Source organism: Triturus cristatus, chromosome 2_1, assembly GCF_964204655.1.
Source record: "Triturus cristatus chromosome 2_1, aTriCri1.1, whole genome shotgun sequence".
Classification (NCBI taxonomy): domain Eukaryota; kingdom Metazoa; phylum Chordata; class Amphibia; order Caudata; family Salamandridae; genus Triturus; species Triturus cristatus.
In genome coordinates, this window is record NC_140581.1 from 479,449,111 (window position 1) to 479,472,140 (window position 23,030).

Genomic DNA, 23,030 nt, shown 5'->3' on the forward strand with positions numbered 1-23,030 from the left:
CAAAATTAAATCAGGCTCACCCTCAGATCCATGTCCCGCAGCAGTTTTCAAAAAACTTTCAGCTGCAATTAAGACCCCCTTAACAGATCTATTAAATAAAACCCTGAAACAGGATCTTGTATTTAAAAGTGCTTTGATCACACCATTGTTCAAAAAGATCGAAGGTGATCTTACCACATAAAGAACTTTCATCCCTTATCATTACTCCCTTACCGAGCAAGAATCATTAAGGCCAATTTAGCAAAGGAAAAATGCTCTGATCTTCAAACTTCAGATTACCTGGATCCTCTATAAACTGGCTTTTGGACTGGTCATAGCACTGAGCCAGTGATTCTGTCAGTGGTGGATTTCTTGAGATTGAATGGTGATCTAGGGTTGACATCAACTCTGGTGCTATTGGATTAATCACTCAGCAGCCTTTGAGAGGGTGGATCATAACATCTTAATGAACCATTTGAAGGCCGCTGGCTTTCAGGTCATGCCACTGAATTTAATCAAATCCTTCTTGGAGGATAGACTGCAGGCAGTGCAGCTCAAACCATTTGTAGCTGATGCTCTAGATGTTAAGTATAGTGAAAACCAGGGATCCTCTTTATCAACCCATTTGTTTAACATCCACATAAGTCCACTAATTAAGGAGTAAACCGCAAGCGGCTTCAACTATGCAGATGACTCTCAGTTACTCTTTCTCCTGAATCCCATGCGCTATATCTGGAAATGCATGAGTAATAACCAGCATTTGCAGCATTTGCCACATAATCCATCATCTTCATAAACTGCAGATTTTAACAAAGTAAAAATAGTTTCTAACTGAAACGATTCAAACGTTACAAAAAATGCAGCAACGCGTGTTGCCACACAGTGGAAGACTCTTTGCAAAGGTTGATTGGTCACCCTTCTGTAGCTTATTGCTATATTTGGGTGCTAAACTGGTAATAATCAGTTGCAACTGATTCCTAGACAGTGGTAACACGTTTAAAAATTCTGCATAATTTGCCTTTTCTTGTTGCACAATTTACTCAACCATGCTGCATAATTTGACCCTCCCCTGCTGATTAATTTCAGTGGCCCTGGCAATAACCAACTGAACCTGAATGTCGACAAAACGGAAGAAAAAATTCTCAAAAACAGAGTCGACCTTTGGTGCTGCCTCTATTTGCCTAATGAAATGGGAACACCATCAACTCCGTGGCTGAAGAGCAGAGGGAGGATTAGAGGCCCTAGCTTTTACAAAGTTTGCGTTTACAAGAATGATGACACTTCCAGGGGAAATCTGGGTACAGATCCCACCCTAGAGTATAACACTAAATGAGTGTTTCATCCAACACAAGAGGGACAGGAGTTAGGGTAAGTGGTGGAATATACATGGCAATGGAAAGCATCGCTAGAGAAGAGGCCATCTCGCTTGTACCTCACATAATTTGTTGAAACCATTAATACGCAATGCAGAGAAAATAACAATACCTGCTGCCGTAAGGTGCAAGCAAATATGACATTTATTTGCAGCTCTGGCAGAAAAGCATGGGTTAGAAATTGGTACATTAGATATATGTTCTTGGCGCACTCATCTCATCACGTAGTAACTCTGTTTGCAACCTTGATTTACTCACTTTATAAAGAATATGTTGGAGTCCGTAATCATCTATACATTTTTCACTTCTGCAGACTGGAATTGCAGTTGACCATGTTCATGGACCAGTTACTGACGTTTGGTCCATTTATCTCTTGTTGCATATCTCAATTCTTGAAATTTTTTTTTTACGTGAGGTGGTTTGTACCACCTAATGATCAACCACTTACAGGCATTGTCTGATCCTATAGGTGTATTTATTTGTAGAACTTCTACAAAGTTTAAAGTTCTAATATGATTTACATATCATTAGTGTAGTTTTAAAAGTTGAGACAGGAGAAGGAGAGTAAGTCAGGCAAGGGCTGAACTTTGTAGCGGCCTAGGTAATCGTGGAGTCTTGAAGTACACAGAACGTGGAGCCAAATGGTGCTGAGAAAAGGGGAGCAACTGAGATGGTGAGGGATCTGTGAGTGAGACAATAGAGCTCAGAATAGCTCCTTAAAACCACATGTTTTAAACCTCCATAAAACTTTGGGTTAAGAAAATCTTCAGAGGCAGATGAAAGATTAAATAGTTGGACTGCTTTGACTTTGTGTGAGTCAGTGGTTATATCATCCTAAACGGTGGTCACTGCTGCTTTAGTGCCATGTCCAGGACAGAATCCAGTTTGGTAATCTGATTGAAAATTATTTTCTTCTATGATTGCTGATATTTGCCTGAATGCAGATTTTTCAATAACTTTGCCTAAGAAAGGCCATTGATATTGGTCAACAGTAAGAAGGGTCCATCAGGACAAGGTCTTGCTTTTTCAGGATAGGTTTTACGTAGGAGGTTTTGAGTTCACTTGGAAAAATCTCTGTTGCCATAGATGGTTTAATGATGTCTCCAAAGAAGTGGCCCCAGACATTTTATTCAGTATGTTTTGAATGTATGACCTGGGTCTATGCCTGCTGAAGCTCTGCTGAGCCACAGGCTTTTGTAGTGTTAATGAAATCTTACGTGGTTAGAGGGTTGAATTAGAATAATCATAGCTGTAATCCTATTGTGCTGGTTAGAAGTAGGGTTGGATAGGTTTGATTATGCTCCTTTCTTTTCGTCTCCAAGTGTTTTACCATGCTTTTGGCCCTTTCAATGAAGTACTCTGACAGAGTATCACATAGGTTCAGACAGATGGAGTCCCTTTGAGTTGATGCATTCAGGGTTCTGGAATTCGATAAAAAACATGTTTTAGTTCCCTTCAAAGGTAGGTGACTTCTGAGATATTGCCGGTTTACAAGAACCTTTTTACCACTTTGAAAGAGGCTTTATAGAGCCTAGAATTGGGTCTAGGTTCACATTAATTGCTATTGTTTAAGTATTTCTTTATTGTCTTTTGGATTATTTTATTTGTTTTTAAGATTTTAGTTCAGGTATCAGTCAGCCAGATGTTTTTCAAGTGTCTAGTCAATGACGAGTGCCTGAACTGGATAAGGCTGTCAAGCCCGGTTGTAACACTGAGGTGGAACTGCGGGTTGCATATTATCTGGCTTGTAAGTAAGACGGTGAGAGCTGAGGGAGGCAAAGTTTATTCCAAGTCTGACACGCATCATGTGGTTTGCGACAGTGGGATTCCTCTTCAAGAATGAGACTGGGAAGTTGAATTGGATCATAGAGTGGCCATTACAAGTGGTGGGGTAGTACTGAGATTATGTCTGGGGCGAATATTGCACTTACTTGCTTTGACAGAAAATGGGAATGTACAGTAGGTAAAGAAGGAGGTTCAGATGTAGGAGAAGAATGGTCGGTTACATCAGTGTCTCATTCGAGTACGATTAGTACCAATTTTACAAGGTCATCCATAAATGACCCATGTAGTCATGTATTTCCCATTTGCCAAGATGTGCATATGTGCCAGTAGGCATGTAGTCTATGATTGATAGTGTTAAAGGCACAGAGGCTGTGCACTAGGTGTTACTCTAGTATCTACAGGGGTATTTTTTTATACAGTGCCTGTGTGGACTCGTATGGATACATGTTGGTGTTTTTCTCCGCCTCTGTCTGTGAACATGAAAATATGCTCCATGTGCATTATGTTGATTGCATGGATCTCTGTATGTTTGATGATTTGTAAGTGCATTCGTTGTTGATGGGTTGTTTACTTGGTTTGTGGATGGATGTTTGCATATCTGTTGGTCTGCGTGCTTTTGTGCCTGCTTGTGTGTTGATTTAAATGTCTCTAGAATACCTGTAGATGTTTTCCTGTTACTCTGCAAGTGGACATAGATGCATATCATGTATGTGTATGGATGCCTACATGTTGTGCGGCTAAGTTTGCTTTCACTATAACAGTGTTTGATTTTTTTCAATGCATGTTAAAAGCCATTTCTGAAATGTAGGTGAGTACATCAATTGACCTGGAGGAGTTTGCAATCGGCATGGAATCTGGCACAGTTGTTTGTATAGTTAAAATATTTGGGTGTTTTCTGACAATTATTGTCTTTTTGGTTCTCACTCTCCAAACTCTTGCTAATATTTACCATACATTTATTTTATGTAGATCTATTCCTATTTCTTCACGTGACAGAATTTTGTTAGCAGTCCCTTTCTCTCACTTTTTCTCACTTTTTCGGTAACCAGTCCAAACACTGATAGCTAAGCAAGTAAAAGTTAAATGACTAATATTGCAGTTTAAGAGCTGATCTTCACTTTTTGATAGTTGTCAGAACCTCTTACAGATGACCACATGGCACTCAGGGGCTAATGGGCCAAATCGTGGTGGTTGAGGCCTTCTACTGCTGATGTCTCAAGGCCTGACCTACTACGGATGTTGAGCAACTGGGCCAAGTACCGCTTCTGCACTTGAGTTTCAGTGGTAGCTGTGGACAAGCAGTCAAAAGCTCCCTCGGTAGGGGTGGGGAGGGAGTATAGATACAGATCAGTGAACATGACTTATATCTCAAAGTGCACTCAGCAATGTCAATAAATCAATGTCCAGACAAATACTTGTTTTTATATGAAAAATAAGTATTTTATTTCTAAGTCTATGCATTCACTGAGATAACAACATTCGTAAGGAATAACACAACCCCCTTGAGGTCAGACTCTAGTGTTTGTCTGTCTAATCCTTACCCCACACTCTTTCTTGCAATTCAATGGTGGACACATTCAGGGAATGCTCGCTAGTAGGCTTTACTCAAGACTCTTAGGAAATACTGAAAATTATCTATGGTGCCACAGCACCGTCAGCAGGGAACCTCCTGCGGCCAAAAGGGCCCAATTCAAATATTACCCGCTCCTAAAGCAAAAAAGCGTCCAGCAATTCAGCAGGTGTCCCATCCCTGGGCCTTCCAAGCTCTGGTCCTATTCACAGAAGTCATGCTCTTTGTGGGCTCCCTGTGGTACACTTGAGAGCCCCCAGGCAGGTGCAGGTTATCTCCTGAGTGGTGCTGCCAGCTTCCTAAGTGATTGAAGATGCTCCACCCTCCTACTGGATGGCCCAAGGAGGTCTCTGAGCGTAAGCCTGTTGTCGGCTTCTCCCCTGAGGCTGGTGCTCCGCGGCAACAGCCTTTGGGTGGCCGATTCAAGGTGGGACACAGTGTGTACTGGCCCAGTGCCAGAGACTGTGCGACTGGGGAAATGTGATTGCCAACTATTGTATGAAAGTGCAGATCTGGCATGATCCTGAAGATAGGAGGTGCAGGGGAACCGAGGCTTGGCTCTGCCCAACTAGCAGTGGCTCGGAGTGAAGAAAGGACCGGCTCTACTGGCAACGCTGAGCACACACTAATGCTGATAACTCGCCCTGCCCCACCTCCGGATTTCCTTAAGCATTTAATGGGGCTGGATGGAAGCATGGTGTTTGCTCATTGATACTGTGCTATGTTGTGGCGTGAGTCCGGAGGGAGCTGGGATGCTTCAGTAACGCCATGCCAGATTATCATGGGGGACTTGTTGAAATGGCAAGTGTTGGGCTGGCAATAACTGTAGCAGTGAATGTAGGGGGCAGCCCTACCCTAATTCCCGGCCCAACTGGAGTTTTGGGAGGTGTGCGAGATACCTCAGGGAGCAAGGCCCATGCAACAAGACTTCTAACCGAAGGGCTAATGGCCCCCCCATGTTTGCCATAGTAAGCCCTCCCTCAGTTTGGGTCTGCATCTAACTATCTGGGCACCTCCCCCTGTTGTGCCTGGACCCTGCAAAGCATTTCCCTTGGGCAAGATCTGCTGGTTGGTCTGCAGCACTATATCACCTGCAATCCTGTCCTGCTGTACAAATTGTGGGTGTCTGTTAGCCCTGGATCATTGTACCTGGGGCCCCTGGAGGGGCTTTGGTTTTGTGTTTCCCAGTCTTTATATTCCACTGCGGCAGGGGAATGTCTGACCTGATTTGCGCATGAATTTGGACTCTTGCACCACCCCCTGCTGAGGCCTTAGGGGAGTGATCGATGTTGCAGGGCTACTCTACGTACTCTGTGATTCTACTAGCTGCTGCCAGTGTCCACCGGCATCTTCCATTGAGACAGCACCATGGGATGCACCAAACCAGCGCATTCATCTAGGCACGGCTGGGGTCCCTCCAGGCAAAGCCAGTCTGATTGCTGTTCCACACACACCTTAAAGGAATGTATTCTGCCAAACTTGACCTGATCCTGCAGGAAATATGGGACTGCAGGCAACCATTGAACACTGCATCGAGTCACCATCAGCAGACCTTGGTCTCCTGCGTGATAATCGTCGCAAGTCAGCTGACAAAGTCCACACAGCTGAAACTATGTTGTCTCCTGCATGAGAAACATCGCAAGTCAGCCGACCAGTTCACTCGGGCGAAACTACATTGGCGGAGATGGCCCCACAGCAGGCCTGGCACACCAATGTCCTAGCTGAACTTTGGAAAAATGTAATGTCTTGCATGAGTGCGCAGAAGACGCTGAAGGCTGTGCGTGTCATAATATTGTGTGAATAGGGTGAATGCTGGAGGGCAAGGAAGGCCCCAACACGACATTTTCAACAAGTGGTAGACCCAACGGGCCTTTCACTCTTATTCCCTGTAGAATGAGCTCACAGAGGGCCTGCCTGCTGCCCTCCTGTTGTGGCACAGTTACTGAACTGTAAGGATCAGGATCATCTCCTTTAAAAGGGCAGAGAGGCATCCCCCATAATTATGTACATTGTCACCGTGTCCCTCTTTCCGGACTATATGCTAGAAGTACAATGCTGCCATTTATCCTTCCAGTGGGTCAAGCATCAGCTCCAATCTGAGGGGATTACCTAAGCCTTACTGTTTCCATCCCACTTGAAGTTTATTTATGAGGATCGCTCACTGTTCTTTGACACTCCTGATATCGCTTGGGACTGACTGGAACTCCAATATCTGACTGCGCATTGTCCACCTCCTGCGGAGCAAACACACAGGGGTGAATGTGGACAGCTTTGCCATCCAATACAAGTGTGCCACTTTTCCCTGCTGTAACACTGCGGACTACAGACCCCTTGATGTAACTCAAGGCGGGGCTCAGCCTTCAAGCAATTTTCTGTGGTGTGATGCAATGTGAATTTCTCTTCTTCTTTCCTACTTGCCTGCCTTTTCTGCTGTATACTTATCCCTATCTTCCAGCTGTCCACCTTACCCTTAAGTCTTTCACTCCCTGTGGATGTCCCCACCCTGTCCTTTCCTTCCTTCCTCTCCCCCATCCCTCTGTTCTCTTTTGGCTGGTGAGTCACGGTGCTCCTGATTGGTGCCATATACTATGTGGGAACCCTTCTGCCCCATGCTGTGCACCTGTGTGGTGGTGGTGGAGCAATGTTTGCTACTGACCCCGTTGTCAGCAGGTCCCATCGGTATCCATGCTCGGTCCCCTCCTTAAGCAACTGCACAATTTATTACCTTTTTCTTACGTTTGGTTTGTTTACTTTAATTTGGTCAAATCAAAGTGGTTTGTTGGACCTATATTTGGCTAATTGTTTCTTCTTTCACCAGATATGCCTCAGTGTTGTCCTTGTCGTGTACTACTTGGGGAGCGGTCTCGCATCTACAATTACGACTAAAGTAGCGTCATGTCAACTGTTGTACAACGATAAAAGATACTGACCTGGAACGTCAGAGGGTTGGGATCTTTACATAAGAGACATAGGGTCCTGGCACACCTACACCGCAGAAAGGTCACTATACTCTATTTTGCAGGAGAATCACATATCCACCCCTGAAGCTGTTAAATTGCAGACAAAATGGAGAGGGCAACTGTTCATGACAACTTATTCAGGGATTCGCCCTTGGGGCGGCTATCTGGCTGAGGGCTGGTGCCCCGCTTGAGGCACAGGCTACTAAGATCGATACCCAAGGTTTGCTAGATGGGATAATGCTGGTCTTGGGTAGTGTGTACACCCCAAAACTGAACAGGATGTCCCCTATTTTAGTGGAGTGGTTCCATCTTCCCTTGTTCGTAGGTGGGGATTTAAATGCGGTCCTGAATATTAACCTGAATAGTTCTCATCCTCCCATGCCAAATACAAACCCGACTAGACAGGCTCAAGTTCTGACAAGCTGGCTCACCCATTGGTCCTTGTCTACCATATGGAGGGCTCACAATGCGGGCATGCGAGAATACTCATTCTCCCCCCCCACATGGACTGCATACCCATTTATATCATATCCTTTGCCCTACAAATATGGCAGAAATGTTTACCAATGTGACTTATTTTGGGAAAACCATTGGATTTGGCCCAACATGGGGCCGTATCCCGTCTAACGATACCCATATGGCGCATGTTGCTCCTGGAGGATAAAGTCTTTAAGGATCCCCTGGGTACTGCCTTTGATACTTATTACAACACAAATGAGGGTGCACCCCCAATTCCCCTGATGGAGTGGCCGGCCTTCAAGGTTGTGATTAAGGGGTGTCGATAACTACAGCCACGGGAACCAGTTGCTCACTTCTCAATGAGCTACACCACAGGCCGTCCTTGAACACAAAACAGTGCAGGACCCCTCATGCTTAGCAGAATTACTGGACATTAGGATACAATGCGCAAAAACTGTAGAGCAGTTGCGGACTGCAAAACCTATACACACAAGCTACACTCTGAAGGCGATACAGCTGGTACACTTCTTGCCTGCATTATCCAGTCACAAAAGTCCCCCACACTGATCCTATCAATTATTTCCATCACAGGGGACCACAAAATACACAATTGGATGTTAATGATGCCTTTTAGGCCCATTATGACAACATGTACAGGCATCGAGGGACAGATTCCTAGGTGACTGGAGACTCCTGCAAGTCTCAAATTAAGCACTTGCAGTATTAGTGGCTCCCATCACATCAGATAAACTATGTGCAACAATTAAAGGGATGGTGCATAATAAAATGCCGAGTATTGATGGTCTGCCTGCTGACTTCAACTCCACATTTGCCACAAGTTTGGCTCCTCGGTTGGAGAAACTAAAGGCAGGCTCCCTGCCTTCTATGATCAGTCAAACCCTTGTCACCTCCCTGCTTAAGCCCGGTCGGCCCAGATGACCTATACTCTTACAGACCACTGTCTCTTTTAAACTCGGACTACTCGGAAGAGACAGCTCCCCTTACTGCCACATTGAGTGCACATAGATCACTGCAAGTTTGTTCCCCAAAGGAGTAACTCTTTGAATATTAGCCACCTATACCAAGTAATGTAGATGGTTGCGGTCCTTTCCCTAATGCAGGCAGCCTCTCATTGGACCAGTAACAAGCCTTTGATTTGTTGGACTGGAACAATCTGTTCTCAGTGTTGTGGACCTTTACCATCCCTACTGCATTTATTAAATGGGTTAGAGTGTTATATGGCCATCCAACTGACCGAGCCAAAACGGGAGTACATATCTCAGCACCATACCCACTATCCAGCTGAACACACCAGGGATATCCATTATTGCAACTGTACCTGCTGCACTATTGAAATAATTACCCTAGTGCTTGCTAGATAACTGCACTTATGACTGTCTGTTTAGTTTTTCAATATAGCAATATCTGGTATTTAGAGGAGTTCTGACAACTTTTGGACCCGGAGCCACTGCATCTGCTGCACTATTTAAATCAGGCCCCTTTCAACTGCAAGGTAACTGCAATTGTGACTCCCTGTTTAGTTGTGAAATATAGCAATGTTAGGTGTTTAGAGGAGTTCTGACTTCTTTTTGGGCTGGTGCCACCGAGCCTGCTTCAACAATCAAATCATGATCCTAGTGCCTGAAAGATAACTGCACTTGTTTAGTTGTAAAATATAGCAATTTTAGGTGTTTAGTGGGATGCCTAGAGGTTTTGGTCCGGGTGTCACTGCACCTGCTGCACTATTGAAATCATGACCCTGCTGTCTACAAGGTAACTGTACTTGTGACTGCCTTTTCAGTTTTAAATTTTAGCAATTATTTGGGTTTAGCGGGCCCCTAGAGCTTTTGGCCCTGGTGCCACTGCACCTGCTGCGCCTGCTGCACCATCAAATCAAGTCCCTTTTAACTGCAAGGTGATCGCAATTGTGACTGACTGTATAGTAGTCAAATATAGCAATATTATGTGTTTAAAGGAGTTCTGACAACTTTTTGGCCCAGTGCCACTGGACCCGCTGCACCATTCAGATCATGAGCCTGTTGTCTGCAAGTTAACTTCACTTGTGGCTGTCTGTTTAGTAGTAAAATATAGCATAGCTCTTGTATATTAACTTTATTTTTAACACACAATGTTTATTACAACATTTAGAAAGTTTTCATAACGACCAAATAGATTAAGTTGAGGAAATCAATCCGATAATGCCTACAAAATGCAAAGAAAGGTACTGAGGCATGAATACGAAATGCCACAAACAGTCTAAGGTTAAAGCATCTACATTACACAACTAAGTAATAAAAAGCAAGCATTCCAGCATACAGTTAGAAGCTGTCTGCCTTTTCAGTGGGAAGAGGTCTTCTTATCTTGACAGCGAATGGGGTTTAATCAGTGTGAATAGTATCGTAAATGCGTGCAGCCAGGGGAAGTTAAAGAAAAAAGTTTCAAACAAAAGCGAATGAACACAGTAATTCGGCTATGGGAACTGATGACAGCCCCCTTTTGAGATATATTAAATACAAGAGATTTCACAAGCACAGCGCAAGTGCTGTGCAGGTGACCTAAAAAGGACTTGTTCACTCCTACTGATCACTACACTGTACACTGCCACCCCCGTGCTCGTGCTGCTTAACCCTTAGGGCAGGTGATATCCGTCAGCAATCACGCTAGGAAAGATCATTGAACAGTTTATTTTCTTATATGTGAAATTTTCCGAGACAATTGGCTACCAACTGAAAACTTAAAAACTGCAAGTACCAAAATGCACTGGGCAGACTGTGTTAACATGCCAGCAGTGTGCTCTTGCTTACTGAAGATTGCTACAAGCTTCTCTTAGAAGGTGCTGCTGCTTGGGTGACTAGCCATCGTGATGTTACTGAGCTTGGGAGGTACTTTACCAAAGACTCTTGAAAGCAACATGGTAAACATCCCATAAAAGAGGCTGCTTTCTGCTGACTCATACATGCCAGCATGAAACAATGAAAAATGTGTAAAAAGATGTCTGCTGGTACTGATTATATTTGATGGCAAAATCTTAACTGTGAGTATGAATACTTTTGTGAACTGCATATACCATAGTGCACTTGGATGACTCGTGCTAACATACTAGCAATGTATTCTCACCTATTCAAATTGTTTCTAAAAAAGTTGGATGCCTTGTGCTATTGTACATCTTAATCGAAGGCATCTACATAGAGAGGAACAATTTTATCCAAGTACAGGAGATTTGCCCAGAGGCGTAGCTAGAGCTTGTGGCGCCCGGGGCTATCCCTCAGATTGACGCCCCTGGGGGGGGGGGGGGGGGGGCGGTTGCTGGGGAAAAAGGACGGCAAGCACTTGAAAGAGGACCGAGAGACACGTAGTATCACCGCTAATAATTACCTCGATCATGCAAGTTACATGCACATACATGACACGGTCTAAGGCTACACAGTTGAATACACCAGTGACTGGCAGTACAAAAGAGAACACACAGACTGCATGATCTATCTGGGGACTCAGAAAAACCGCATGTGACATCCATCAGAGAGCTGCGTGAACAATTACCTGGTAATCCCCTCAGCACAATGCAAACATGCACATACATGACACTGTTCAGGGATCCATCATCTATAGCTGACATTAAATGACCATTCATCATGGTCCCCCCATTAAAGCGGTGCACTTTGTGATCTGCATGGTACATGTTCTTTGCAGCAGGGACATTGACCCTCCGTGCTACCTTTCCAGGAGTCAACTCTTCCACTAGACAAAACTCGGATCTCTCTCTAGGAAGAACATTAATCACCGAAGTTATCATGACATTTTTATTGTTTCTGAAAATTGCTGGAGGCCAGGAAGGAGGCAGCAAGTTTCTTTTTTTAAACCATAATATACTTGCAAACACTATGCATCCACCCGAAATAGGTACCCTGTGCGGTCACACCGTTCGCACCCCCCTAACCTGCTCAAGGTTCATGTGACCTCAGTGACAGAGTCACAGTGACTGGATCACTGTTGCTCTAGGGTGTGCTGCTTCGTAGGCCTGCCCGCAAGACTGGAGATTAACTTCAGTATGGATTGTGGTGGACAGGCCTTCAAGGTTAACTCACAATTGACACCACTAGGGTACACCTGCTTGTGCTAAGACATCAAGCCTTCTATGGTCTAGTGGGGCCTTGTAAGGTCTAGCATGGGAATATGCTCACTCAGTAGAGTGGTCTGGTGGACTGGTCATGAAGGCTGAACCCAGTTCCCCAGTTCCAAATTCGACAGCTCTGGCCATAGTGCCACATCCTCTCCCCCACTGAACACCATACTGCCCCAATGAGAGAAACTCGCACTGCCTTCAGCTACAACCTAATTGTGCCCGCTATAAACACTTGGATGTGGGTGGCTCAATTCAAATTATGCACTTGATAAGAGTAATATGCTACCAAAAAAAAAAAAGTAAAAGCAACCACTCATAGGGAATGCAAGTTTAAGTAAAGCATGTGAAATGTAAGCAGAAACAACATGGTTACCTTAACGATCTCTCACTCACTATTCAGAAATCAGCGAGTGGTTTTACCTGAAAAGTTAAGTACATGACTACAGGGCCCTGAAGGGAACCGTTTCAATGTCCATTGCTTATATCCTTACAAAACGTAAGCAGCATGGTTTAAAAAGACCACATCCATAAACAGAGCCGTGGTACACATTTTGTTTTCCGATCCACCCATCAACCAGGTAATGCAGAACCTCCAGGAATGGTACATTTCCCCACCTGGGGACAACAATGCTGTTCAAAGAAAGACGAGAAAACAAAAGTAGGCTTCACTGGCAAACTCTGATAAGTGAGGCTGATGTGTTTGGATGTGAATAAAACCAATCTGGCCACTTTGCAACCACTCTGTCTTGCTTTATTTAGTTATGTATTTATTTTCCATATTTCAAACCTTCTATTTCTCTCCATCCCGCTGCACTTTGTAATAGAAAAATGTCAGAAAAAGGGCATGTCCCGCAAGAGTGTTTTTCTTTTTTGGATCCATTTCACAGGGAAGCAACTAAATGAAAGAAGGTCTCTGTAATTACCAGGCATTTTGCGCCGAAATTGACCTGGAGAAAATGGAGGGGTGTCGGGTGTGATATTTGTTGTACCTGGTAAGTGGTAACTACACTGCACCGTGCAGAGAACTTTGCAGGAGGAATAGAATTACAAGAAGTGTGAATAGGCAATAGGCCACAGGCCACAGGCCACTGACTCACCTGCTGAGTTGGTGGCAGACAGGGGGGGACTACGTCGGTCGGCGGCTATCCTTAAACCAGGCTCCTGTCCTTGGAATAAAATTAAATTATAGCGTCGGTCAAATCTGAGACGAGACCTCCTCCTCGTCCCTCGGGATGCCGCTACACCTGCCTTTTATTTGAAATGTCAAATTTTTTCTCAGAAGTGTAGCGCTATGGAAATACAGTTTAACAGGCACGCTGAGCGCGATATTTACGGCCTTCATAAACGTGGCTTAACAAGAATTACTGACTCCATCCGACTGAACTTATCTCGTGGTGAAAGGGCGCGCTGCATCTTCGGAGTGGCACCACGGCAGCGGAAATCGGTTAAAGTTTCAGGCGAACTCCAGGGGTCCCTAAACATTAAGCCAAAAAGAGCAGCCGCCGCCACAATTTGTCTTGTTCATGAGACACTCAACACCGCTTTAAAAACCCTTAACTCGCGCACCGAAGGGATGGGAGCCGCGAACAGCCGCAGTGAGGAGTTAATCACAAGAAACTCATTGTGAATTTGCTTTCCGAATTAACTAATTAAATTGAGCGCTTTGCTATGCGCTAGTCCATAGAAGGAAATTATGGAATACTGTCGCTATCACTTAAGAAACCTACTTCGTCATAGACGTCAACGAAGGGTAGCCACTGCTACCTCCGGCTTGCCATCCAGCCAACTTGGCTACTCCTGGCCTCAGAAGCCATGGCAGCAGCCGCAGGGACATTGTTCAACAAGCTTTTACATTTACTTTCTGCATTTTTGTGCCCTTGCCCCACCCAAGCATTCACACAAAGGAGGCTATAGGGGGGCGGAGAGTGGGGGTTAACTCTGTGACGTCATTTGCATCAAAAAGTTCTTGCGATAACTTTTGCTACAGAGGCATTTGGTAGATCCAGGTACTTGTTTTAAGTTTAGTAACATTTCCAAAAATAACAATCAGAAGTATTTTGTGTATAAAGTCGGAAACAGATCTTCGGACCATGTTAAAAAGGGAGCTAAACTGCCACTCACAAAAGATTCTTTCCTCCCCTCATATCTCTTACCGTCCTCAAGCTCCAGTACAGGGTCTGTACCGTAGGGGTGATTGGTTCTGCCGCACCCTGCAGCAAATCGCCCAGCCACTGCCCCAACTCGACTCCCACGTCACAAGAGCGCGCCGGGTGGAGGTGGAACGCGTGATGCGTCATTGCTTCATTACTTTCCAGCGCGAGGGCTGGCAAAACATTATGACCAGGGCTGTCATTGGCAGCGCTTTCATGCGCTTCAAGATTGACGGCCCTGGGGCGGGACCCACAACCGCGGTACGTCGCGCACCCACCACTATGTGATGCGGTGCGCTGCAGGCAGCATTTACAAGCGCATGTGCGCTTACACTTAACACGGGGGCCGCGCGGCACTGGCGGCCCATTGCGGCGGCCTTTATTATTTATTTGGGGACACTGACACTACTGTAGTGACTGACAGTAGTGTCAGTGAGTGTCCAAATAAATTATAAAGGCCGCCGCCACGGGCCACCAGTGCCACGCGGCCGCCGCCCACAAAATAGCGCCGCCTGGGGCGGACCGCCCCCACCGCCCTCCCCCGAGCTACGCCGCTGGATTTGCCTGACCCAACTAACCACTTCACGCACCCTGGGCCTAAGGCAGTAGCGGCTGGTGTCAGGGAAAGTGGCGGGCAGTGGGGGGTACGGACAGACGATGACAATAACAACATAAAAGATAGCAAACAAAAAAGAACTTACCTGCTGCCCGCCACATTGCCGCTTGTTGCTCCTCTTGCACCACTGCAGCACAGGCTGAGGCTCCCAGACTCCCCTACGGCTAATCCCGATGCTGCTATCATGCTGCTGGAAGTATTTATTTATTTATTTAGAAAGTTTTATATAGAGCGAACTTGACCACCGAGGGTATCAGAGCGCTTTACAGCAGCAGGAATGAGAGAAGCGCTGGGATTGACCTGAGCAGCCTGGATTTGTGCTCCCAGACAGTCCTGTGCCTGCTGTCTCCAACGCAGATCGCGTTGTGGACATCTCACAGCGCATGTCGGTTTGGCCAGCCTAAGACAGCCGGCCAAACCCACATGCGCACTTGTAGCAGTGCATACCATTCCTCCATGAGTCGTCACAATGGCCCTCCCCCAAGACTCGGCCCTGCGAAGAAAAATAAAGTGATAACCTGTTTTAGTATTATTTCAATTTTCAAGTTTTGCATCTGCTGGGGCGAGAGAGGTGGGAAAAGCAGGGTATCACATTCCAAATGTAGGTCGCGCTAAAACATACCTATGCTATGTTGCACGAATACCGAACTATCCAATCATAAGAGGCGTACAGGGCCTCATTTATTAAACTGAGGCTCCGGCGGCGCACAAGCGACGCTAGGGCCTCGTAAACGGGGCCCACAATCTTTTGTTGCAGCCTTCGACGATCTTTTCAAACGCAGCGCGAGATACTTCGAATGCAATTCCCTCGCGATACTCGAGCTCACAAAGGCGGGCCCCGGGGGAAGTGAAGGTCGCAGACCAGTCTTCCCCCGGGGAATTCGCGCAACGACCGGAAGGACATGGTGGGGGTGGGATCATAGGAAGGAGAGGGGCGGGAGTTGGGAGGGTATATAGGTGTCAGGAGAGGAGTATCCGGCCTCTTCCTGACACCTGAGCACCACCGGGGAGGGAAAAGTTTGTGGAGATTATTGTAGGGTTAGGCCATCTGCCGCTTTGTCGATCGGCGGGGGGGGGGGGGGGCTGACACTGGGGGGACCGTGAAGTTTTCCACAACTGTCTTGACGGCATGGTGATTTCGGTGCGGCGGACGTTGGAGCGGCATGGAGGCTTGGCTGGGCCGGCCGGGCGGATACTATACGTCCTGGGGCGGCGTGGCTGGCGGAGGCGACCGTTCGCTTCAGGTAGGGGGGGAGGGGGGGGCTGCCCGATTGCGGTGTCCGGGATGCGGGGTGGCGGGGGAGGGCCCTGCATGCGGGCGCGCCTGTCGTCTGCGCGTGCGTGCTTTGCGGTCCATGCGGGAGGGGGTTTGGGGGCTGGGACGGCTCGCTCGGCAGCGCGACCTGGTCAGGCGGCGCATGGCGGGACTGAGGCGCGGGACGGCGGGGTATGCGTGTGTCGCCCGGCGCGCAGTCCCCTTGGGTTCGAGCCTCGCGGTCGCGCCCCCCCCCCCCCCCCCTGCTTAGCACTTGCCGACTTCACATAGAGCGCTTTGACGTAGGTCCCATCAGGCAGAAGCTGTCTATCCATAACCGGGGTCAGCATAGGGCATGTAAGGCATCGATCGAAGCTCATCAGGACGTTGCCGTCACTGCCCTCGGTACTCTGTCGGGAGCAGGTCCGGACTACGCGTCCCAGGCACTGTTCCCATTACGGCGCGCGGGCCCCAATGTCCCCACAAGCAAGCGGGGGCCCCATTTTAGCGCGCACATACCACACAAAGCGCATTGAGACCGTTCGCGCCGCCGCTTTTAAAATGTGAGCGGCGCGAAAAACGGTCATTTCAAGTGGCTCCTTTACTTGCTCCAATTCTTTTTCTTCTAGTGGGCGGTTGCGGCGCTGCTACTTGCTGGCCTTTGGAAGAGTATTCTGTTAGTTACATTGCCTGTGTGGGGCGCTGCAATTCACACCCACAGCTAGGCAGGGTTCGGCACAGGTTCCGGGGGGGGGAGGCGGGGGCAGGGGCAGTGGAGGCGCAGTGAGGCAGGGTGTTGCGTAGGTGCTGCAGCGGGGGTAGGCGGTGCAAGGGGAGTCAGGGAGCAGCAGGCAGTGGTGGCGGGGGTCATCGGAGTCCAGATGAGGGACTGCCAGGACGGCATGAGACCCGGTGGTGCTGGGGACCCACTCAGTTTAGCAACCGAGTGGGGGGGGGATCCAGGACCGGCGGAGAAGGCCGGCAGATGAGGGGTGTTGCCAGCGGGGCGCACAACGGCTCTGAGACGCTGGCCAGAAGCAGTAGGGGGGTCCGCGGCGGCCTGCCCTCCTTCGAGGGATTCGCGCATTGAGCATCGCAATTTTGTGAATACTACCGAGTTCCGATTATGTGCGGTGTGATGGGTGGTATGACTGGGGTTGGGGGTGCGGATGGAAGCCTGTGACGGAGTGCGACGGTAGAGGTGTTGGTGTGCCGGATGCAGTGCGATGGGCATGGTGTCCGATGGCGTGGCGTTATATTGTGAGGTTTAGGTGTTCACGCCCTGGTGGGCACCGGGTGCTAATGTTTAGGTCGGTGCAAGGAGCGACTGGCGTCTCCAATGGGGCTTTGGAGAGGGGGATTGCCAGGGGCGGGGGGGGGGGAGGGAGTGCAGGTAACCGGTCCATTGTGTTATTTGTTTCAGGCGCTGCGGCCTCAGACGGCGCAGGGACAAGGAGCTCCGGTCTAGAAGAGGAGGTCCTGGACGGACGCTCAGGTACATGACTGTGGGGGGGTTTTTAAATCTTGGTGTCGTACTTTGCCGATACCGGTCCATGCCCTGGTTGTCACCGGGTGCTCAATTTCTGAGTTATGCAATCGGTGGTGATACCTGCAAGGATTGGTCCGTCGCCAATGGGGCCTTGGAGTGGGGAATTGCTCTGGAGGGAGGGGGGAGCAAGGTAACCAGTCCATTTATTTGTTTCAGGCGAGTGTGGCCTTTCGACGGCGCAGGGGCGAGGAGCTCCGGTCTGGAAGGGGAGGTCCTGGATGGACGCTCAGGTAAATGACTGGGGGGGGGTTTCAGCCTTGGTGTCGTACTTGGCCGATACCGTGTCTACGCCCTGGTTGGCACCGGGTGCTCCATTTCTCAGTTTATGCAATGGTATTTCCTACAATGAGGTAAGGACAATGCTGGAGGCCTGGGGAACCCAGGGCCCACGTGACGCACAGCTGGTCAGCGGGGGAGTTCGGTGGTGATGCATACAAGGATTGGTACGGCGCCAATGGGGCCTGGGAGCGGGGGATTGCCCTGGAGGGGGGGGGTGTGTGCAGGTAACCAGTCCATTCTGTTGTTTGTTTCAGGCGAATGCGGCCTCGGATGGGGCGGGGGCAAGGAGCCCCGGGCTGGAGGTGGAGGTCCTGGACGGACGCTCAGGTAAATGACTGGGGGGGGTTTTCAGCCTTGGTGTCGTACTTGGCCGATACCGTGTCCACGCCCTGGTTGGCACCGGGTGCTCCATTTCTCAGGTTATGCAATGGTATTTCCTACAATGAGGTAAGGACAATGCTGGAGGCCTGGGGAACCCAGGGCCCACGTGACTCATAGCTGGTCCGCAGGGATGGTCGGGGGTGATACATGCAAGGGTTGGTATGTCGCCAATGGACCGTGGAATGGGGGATTGCCCTGAAAGGGGGGTGGGGGTGTGGGCAGGTAACCAGTCCATTTTGTTGTTTGTTTCAGGCGAGTGCGGCCGCAGTCGGAGCGGGGGGTAAGGAGATCCAAAGGCGTCTCCGTTTTGGCGAAGGAGGTCCTGGACGGATGCTCAGGTAAATGAATTGGGTGGTTGAAGGTCTTGGAGTTGCACTTGGAAGCTTAGGTTTCACGCCCTGGTTGGCACCGGGTGCTCATTCCTCAGGGTCTGCAAGGGTAGTCCTTCGGTAAGGTGGGGACGATGCTGGGGGCCTGGTGAACTCGGGGCTCGACTGACGCGCAGCGGAGGCGGCAGGGGAGTTCAGGGGTGATACATGCGGGGTTAGACAGGGGCCTGAGGGCCTCAGTATCTGGCGCGCGAGGGTCGCGAGGCGTGACGAGGGCAGTGTTCTGCTGATGGGGACTTGCAGGGGGACTGGTGGAGGTAGTTGTGGTGATGATACAATCAAAGTAGGGAAAAAGAAGCTGTGATCCAAACGGCTTCCAGCTAGTCATAAATAATCAAGGGAGAATGGATCACTTGTTGCTGGCACCAGGGTTCAGGTGGTTGTATCTGATATAGGTAAAAAACCCTCAATCACGTCAAGATATGTATGGGCGGTATATCTTGGTTCTCCGCCTTTAAATACGTGATAGCATCATCATTGGGTTTATTCCATGCATCCTCCAACCCGGAGGGAACCACTGAATTCTCCAGTAGTGATCAGGGAAAATAAAAATGATAAAATAAAAAAGTGAGGAGTGCTCAAGTGAGTGATTAAAAAGAAGTGTTCCTCATGCTACCTATAAAAAAGTCTTTATTCTGATAGGTGCTGGGGAAGCGTTAAAAAGGTCAAATTGCAGATAGGATGTGTAATGAATCCTCTGCGATATTAAACGTAGTGATCGGTCGACATGTTTCAGCTCTTGTAAAGCCCAGAGGAGGGTCAGGGAGCTTTCTTCAGGACCTCAGGTGAATAAAGAAAATGGATTTTTTTTTTTTTTTTTTTTTATCAATTACATGTAGAAGTTCCAATGTCAATTCAGATGGACTTCGTCAGGATTAGTACCTGATATTTTCACAGTACGAGCTCCGTACGAGGACTGGGGCCGAGGGGAAGTGGCTCCTTTGCGGAGTGGCACGAATCTTACGCCTGTTGGGCGGGCACGGAGGTGTCAGCAGGAGGGCTGTTCAGGGGGGGGGCCGGGGGGGAAGTCGGAGGTTGGGGAGATGGCGGCCTAGGAGGGTGTGTGGTGCCGTGGTAGGGAATAGAACGGTTTGGGCGAGGGTTTTGGAGAGTTTGGGGATGCTAAGGACAGGAACATGATACTGCGGGACTAATTATTCTTTTTCTACTGCAGGTGGGGGGAGTGGCCTGGGAGCCAGTGTGGTCGCATGGACAGGCGGACACTCTCCCGAACGTTGGGCAGCAACAGAGGCGACATGGCGGGTGTACGGATGTCATCTGGCAGGGGAAATGTAGTCATTTGGGATGTATGTTGATTGTGGGGGAACGGGGGGATTGACTCGGGGTGAGCGTGGCGGCCAGTGGGTGACTGTGCCATACGATATGGGGAGTGACTCCACTACAAGCGAAAAACATTGAGGAGAGGGTTCTTCGGAACAGGGCAGGTCTGATTTATTCCAAGAGATTTGGCATGGGAATTGGTTCGATGACGAGGAACTTGGGAAGCGGGTTAGGAAGCAGCACTGCGCAGTGCAATGAAGGGTCTCTGGGGGACGTCGAGCATGATTCCAAGGAGTCAGGCTGCAATGGATGAGGCTGTCTGGGGGACGCTGGTGGCCTGGTGGGGAGGGGGGCCCTTTCATGGATGGGGAGGCGCCTGGACATGTTTCTGGGTTTACGAGGGACACTGGAGTAAGGGTGGATGGGCATCCACCGATGGTGCATTGCAGAGGAACAACTTTTGTGGGGGCGGTTTAAACATGCTTTACGGCTACTAGCCCACTGGTCAGGGGGACTGTTTGAGGGGACGGTTGGTTTTGGGATGGAGCATTTGTTATGGCTGGATTGCCATGGAAATGTACCTTGTCAGAAAGTTGCGCTGGCTGTATGTGTGCATGGTAGGCCACCGAGGGTGCCTGGCAGAGGACGGATTTTGAGGGCTGTCGAAATTGCTTACGGGGGTACGGCCCGCAGGTAATGGGACTATTGGACGAGGCACAGGCGGTCTTGTTGGGGGCTGGGACGCTCTTCAGGGTTGGGGGGCTTGGCGGGAAGGTTACTGGATTACAACGGATATTGGCTGTACGGGTGGATGGTCATCCACCGACGGGGCCTTGCCAAGAAGGGAGTTAGGGGGCCAGGATTACAGGGGGACGGTCCACGGTTAAGGAGCCGGAGGGAAAACAGCGAGGTGGTTGTTTGCGATGGTACGATTTGCACGGGCGGGGTTTCGTGTTGAAAGGCTGCCGGAGGCCGCAGGACATAGTTTCAGGGATGGATGGGCATCCACCTGCTGTCTGGAGCGTTAAGTTGGGCAACTTTGGGGGACCGGTGGTCCTACTTCGACTAGGTGCGCCTTTCGCAGTCTGGGGTGTCCTGGCGAGAGAGAATGTTGGACAGGATGTAGGTTTTAGGGGATGGGGGGTCATCCACGGGGTGCCGCACGGTAGACGGGATGGAGGCGAAAGGCGCACTAGAGCTGGGGGTGGGGCAGGGAACCGCCCTCCGGGGGTTTCCCTGGTTGGCGGTACTTTGGAGGGGTGGGTAGTCACATACGGGCGGATCCACCCCTCGGGAGGGGAGAACGGTACACAGGTGACTGATAGCGGGCGCGGGAAGCAATGACCAATGAAGGAAATTACACTGAGGATGCTTGGAGGGCAAGTGATGGGGAGAGGAAGGAGGTCACCGAGTGAATGGGGGAAGAGTCTAACAGGTGAGATGGTTTTGAGAGTGGATGAAAGGAGAATGAGTCGGTATGGGTTGGGGAAAGGATATTTATTGCATTTATGTACTGTCGAATAAAGTCTAAATGATTGCAACCATGTCCTAATAAAATGGCCTTTTACGCTTCAAGTAACAGCGTGGAGTGTGGTTCTTGCGCGAGGCGGGCCCCGGGGGAAGTGAAGGTCGCAGACCAGTCTTCCCCCGGGGAATTCGCGCAACGACCGGAAGGACATGGTGGGGGTGGGATCATAGGAAGGAGAGGGGCGGGAGTTGGGAGGGTATATAGGTGTCAGGAGAGGAGTATCCGGCCTCTTCCTGACACCTGAGCACCACCGGGGAGGGAAAAGTTTGTCCGCCCACCCACCCTACAGACATTAGGCGAAGGGTGGGGATAGATTTTGGGCTGAGCGTGCCAGTTTAGGGCAGGGTTGCAGAGTAGAGGCGTCACGGTACTTTGGAGGGGTGGGTAGTCACATACGGGCGGATCCACCCCTCGGGAGGGGAGAACGGTACACAGGTGACTGATAGCGGGCGCGGGAAGCAATGACCAATGAAGGAAATTACACTGAGGATGCTTGGAGGGCAAGTGATGGGGAGAGGAAGGAGGTCACCGAGTGAATGGGGGAAGAGTCTAACAGGTGAGATGGTTTTGAGAGTGGATGAAAGGAGAATGAGTCGGTATGGGTTGGGGAAAGGATATTTATTGCATTTATGTACTGTCGAATAAAGTCTAAATGATTGCAACCATGTCCTAATAAAATGGCCTTTTACGCTTCAAGTAACAGCGTGGAGTGTGGTTCTTGCGCGAACTGCCATTATAAAGGTCAGCGCTTGCTTCTGCATTCAGCAGTATCAAGGTAAAAGAACATCACGCGATAATGTCAAGGAGACAAATGTTTCATTACTACTTTTGACAGCTCCATTTCCTTCCGCCATCTGTGTCCCTGCTACCTCTGGAAATCAGCGCGTATCATCACTCGCTACGTTTTATTACACAAAGTAAATCAGAACGCGAGATTATTGCATGGCAGCAGTTTATTTGCCGCACGAGGCTGCTGCTGTCAACAGCCCTGTTTTTTAGCAGCTACACCAATAAAAGAAAGGTAATCTAGGCGCTGTCAGGCTACAACAGAGGGTTTTATAGCGTGCGTATCTGCCAGGCGTTTGCTTTTTCACGCCTGTGGATGTGTTTGTCTGGCTGTCTTAGACGTTATTTTGCTCCCCACAAAGCGTTTGCCTCTACCGCTTCTGTTCGAACAGATAAGAAGAGGTGGGTTCAAAGGTAAGAGAATTGTGCATGTCGCGCGCTCGCCTTCCTTCTGCTGCCTGAGGGGCCCAGAACAGAAAATGATCCTCGGCTGCTTCTCTATCGAATAGCGATCTGCTTCCGGGTCTGTCATACGGCAATAATTCCACTGTCTCTATAGAATAAATG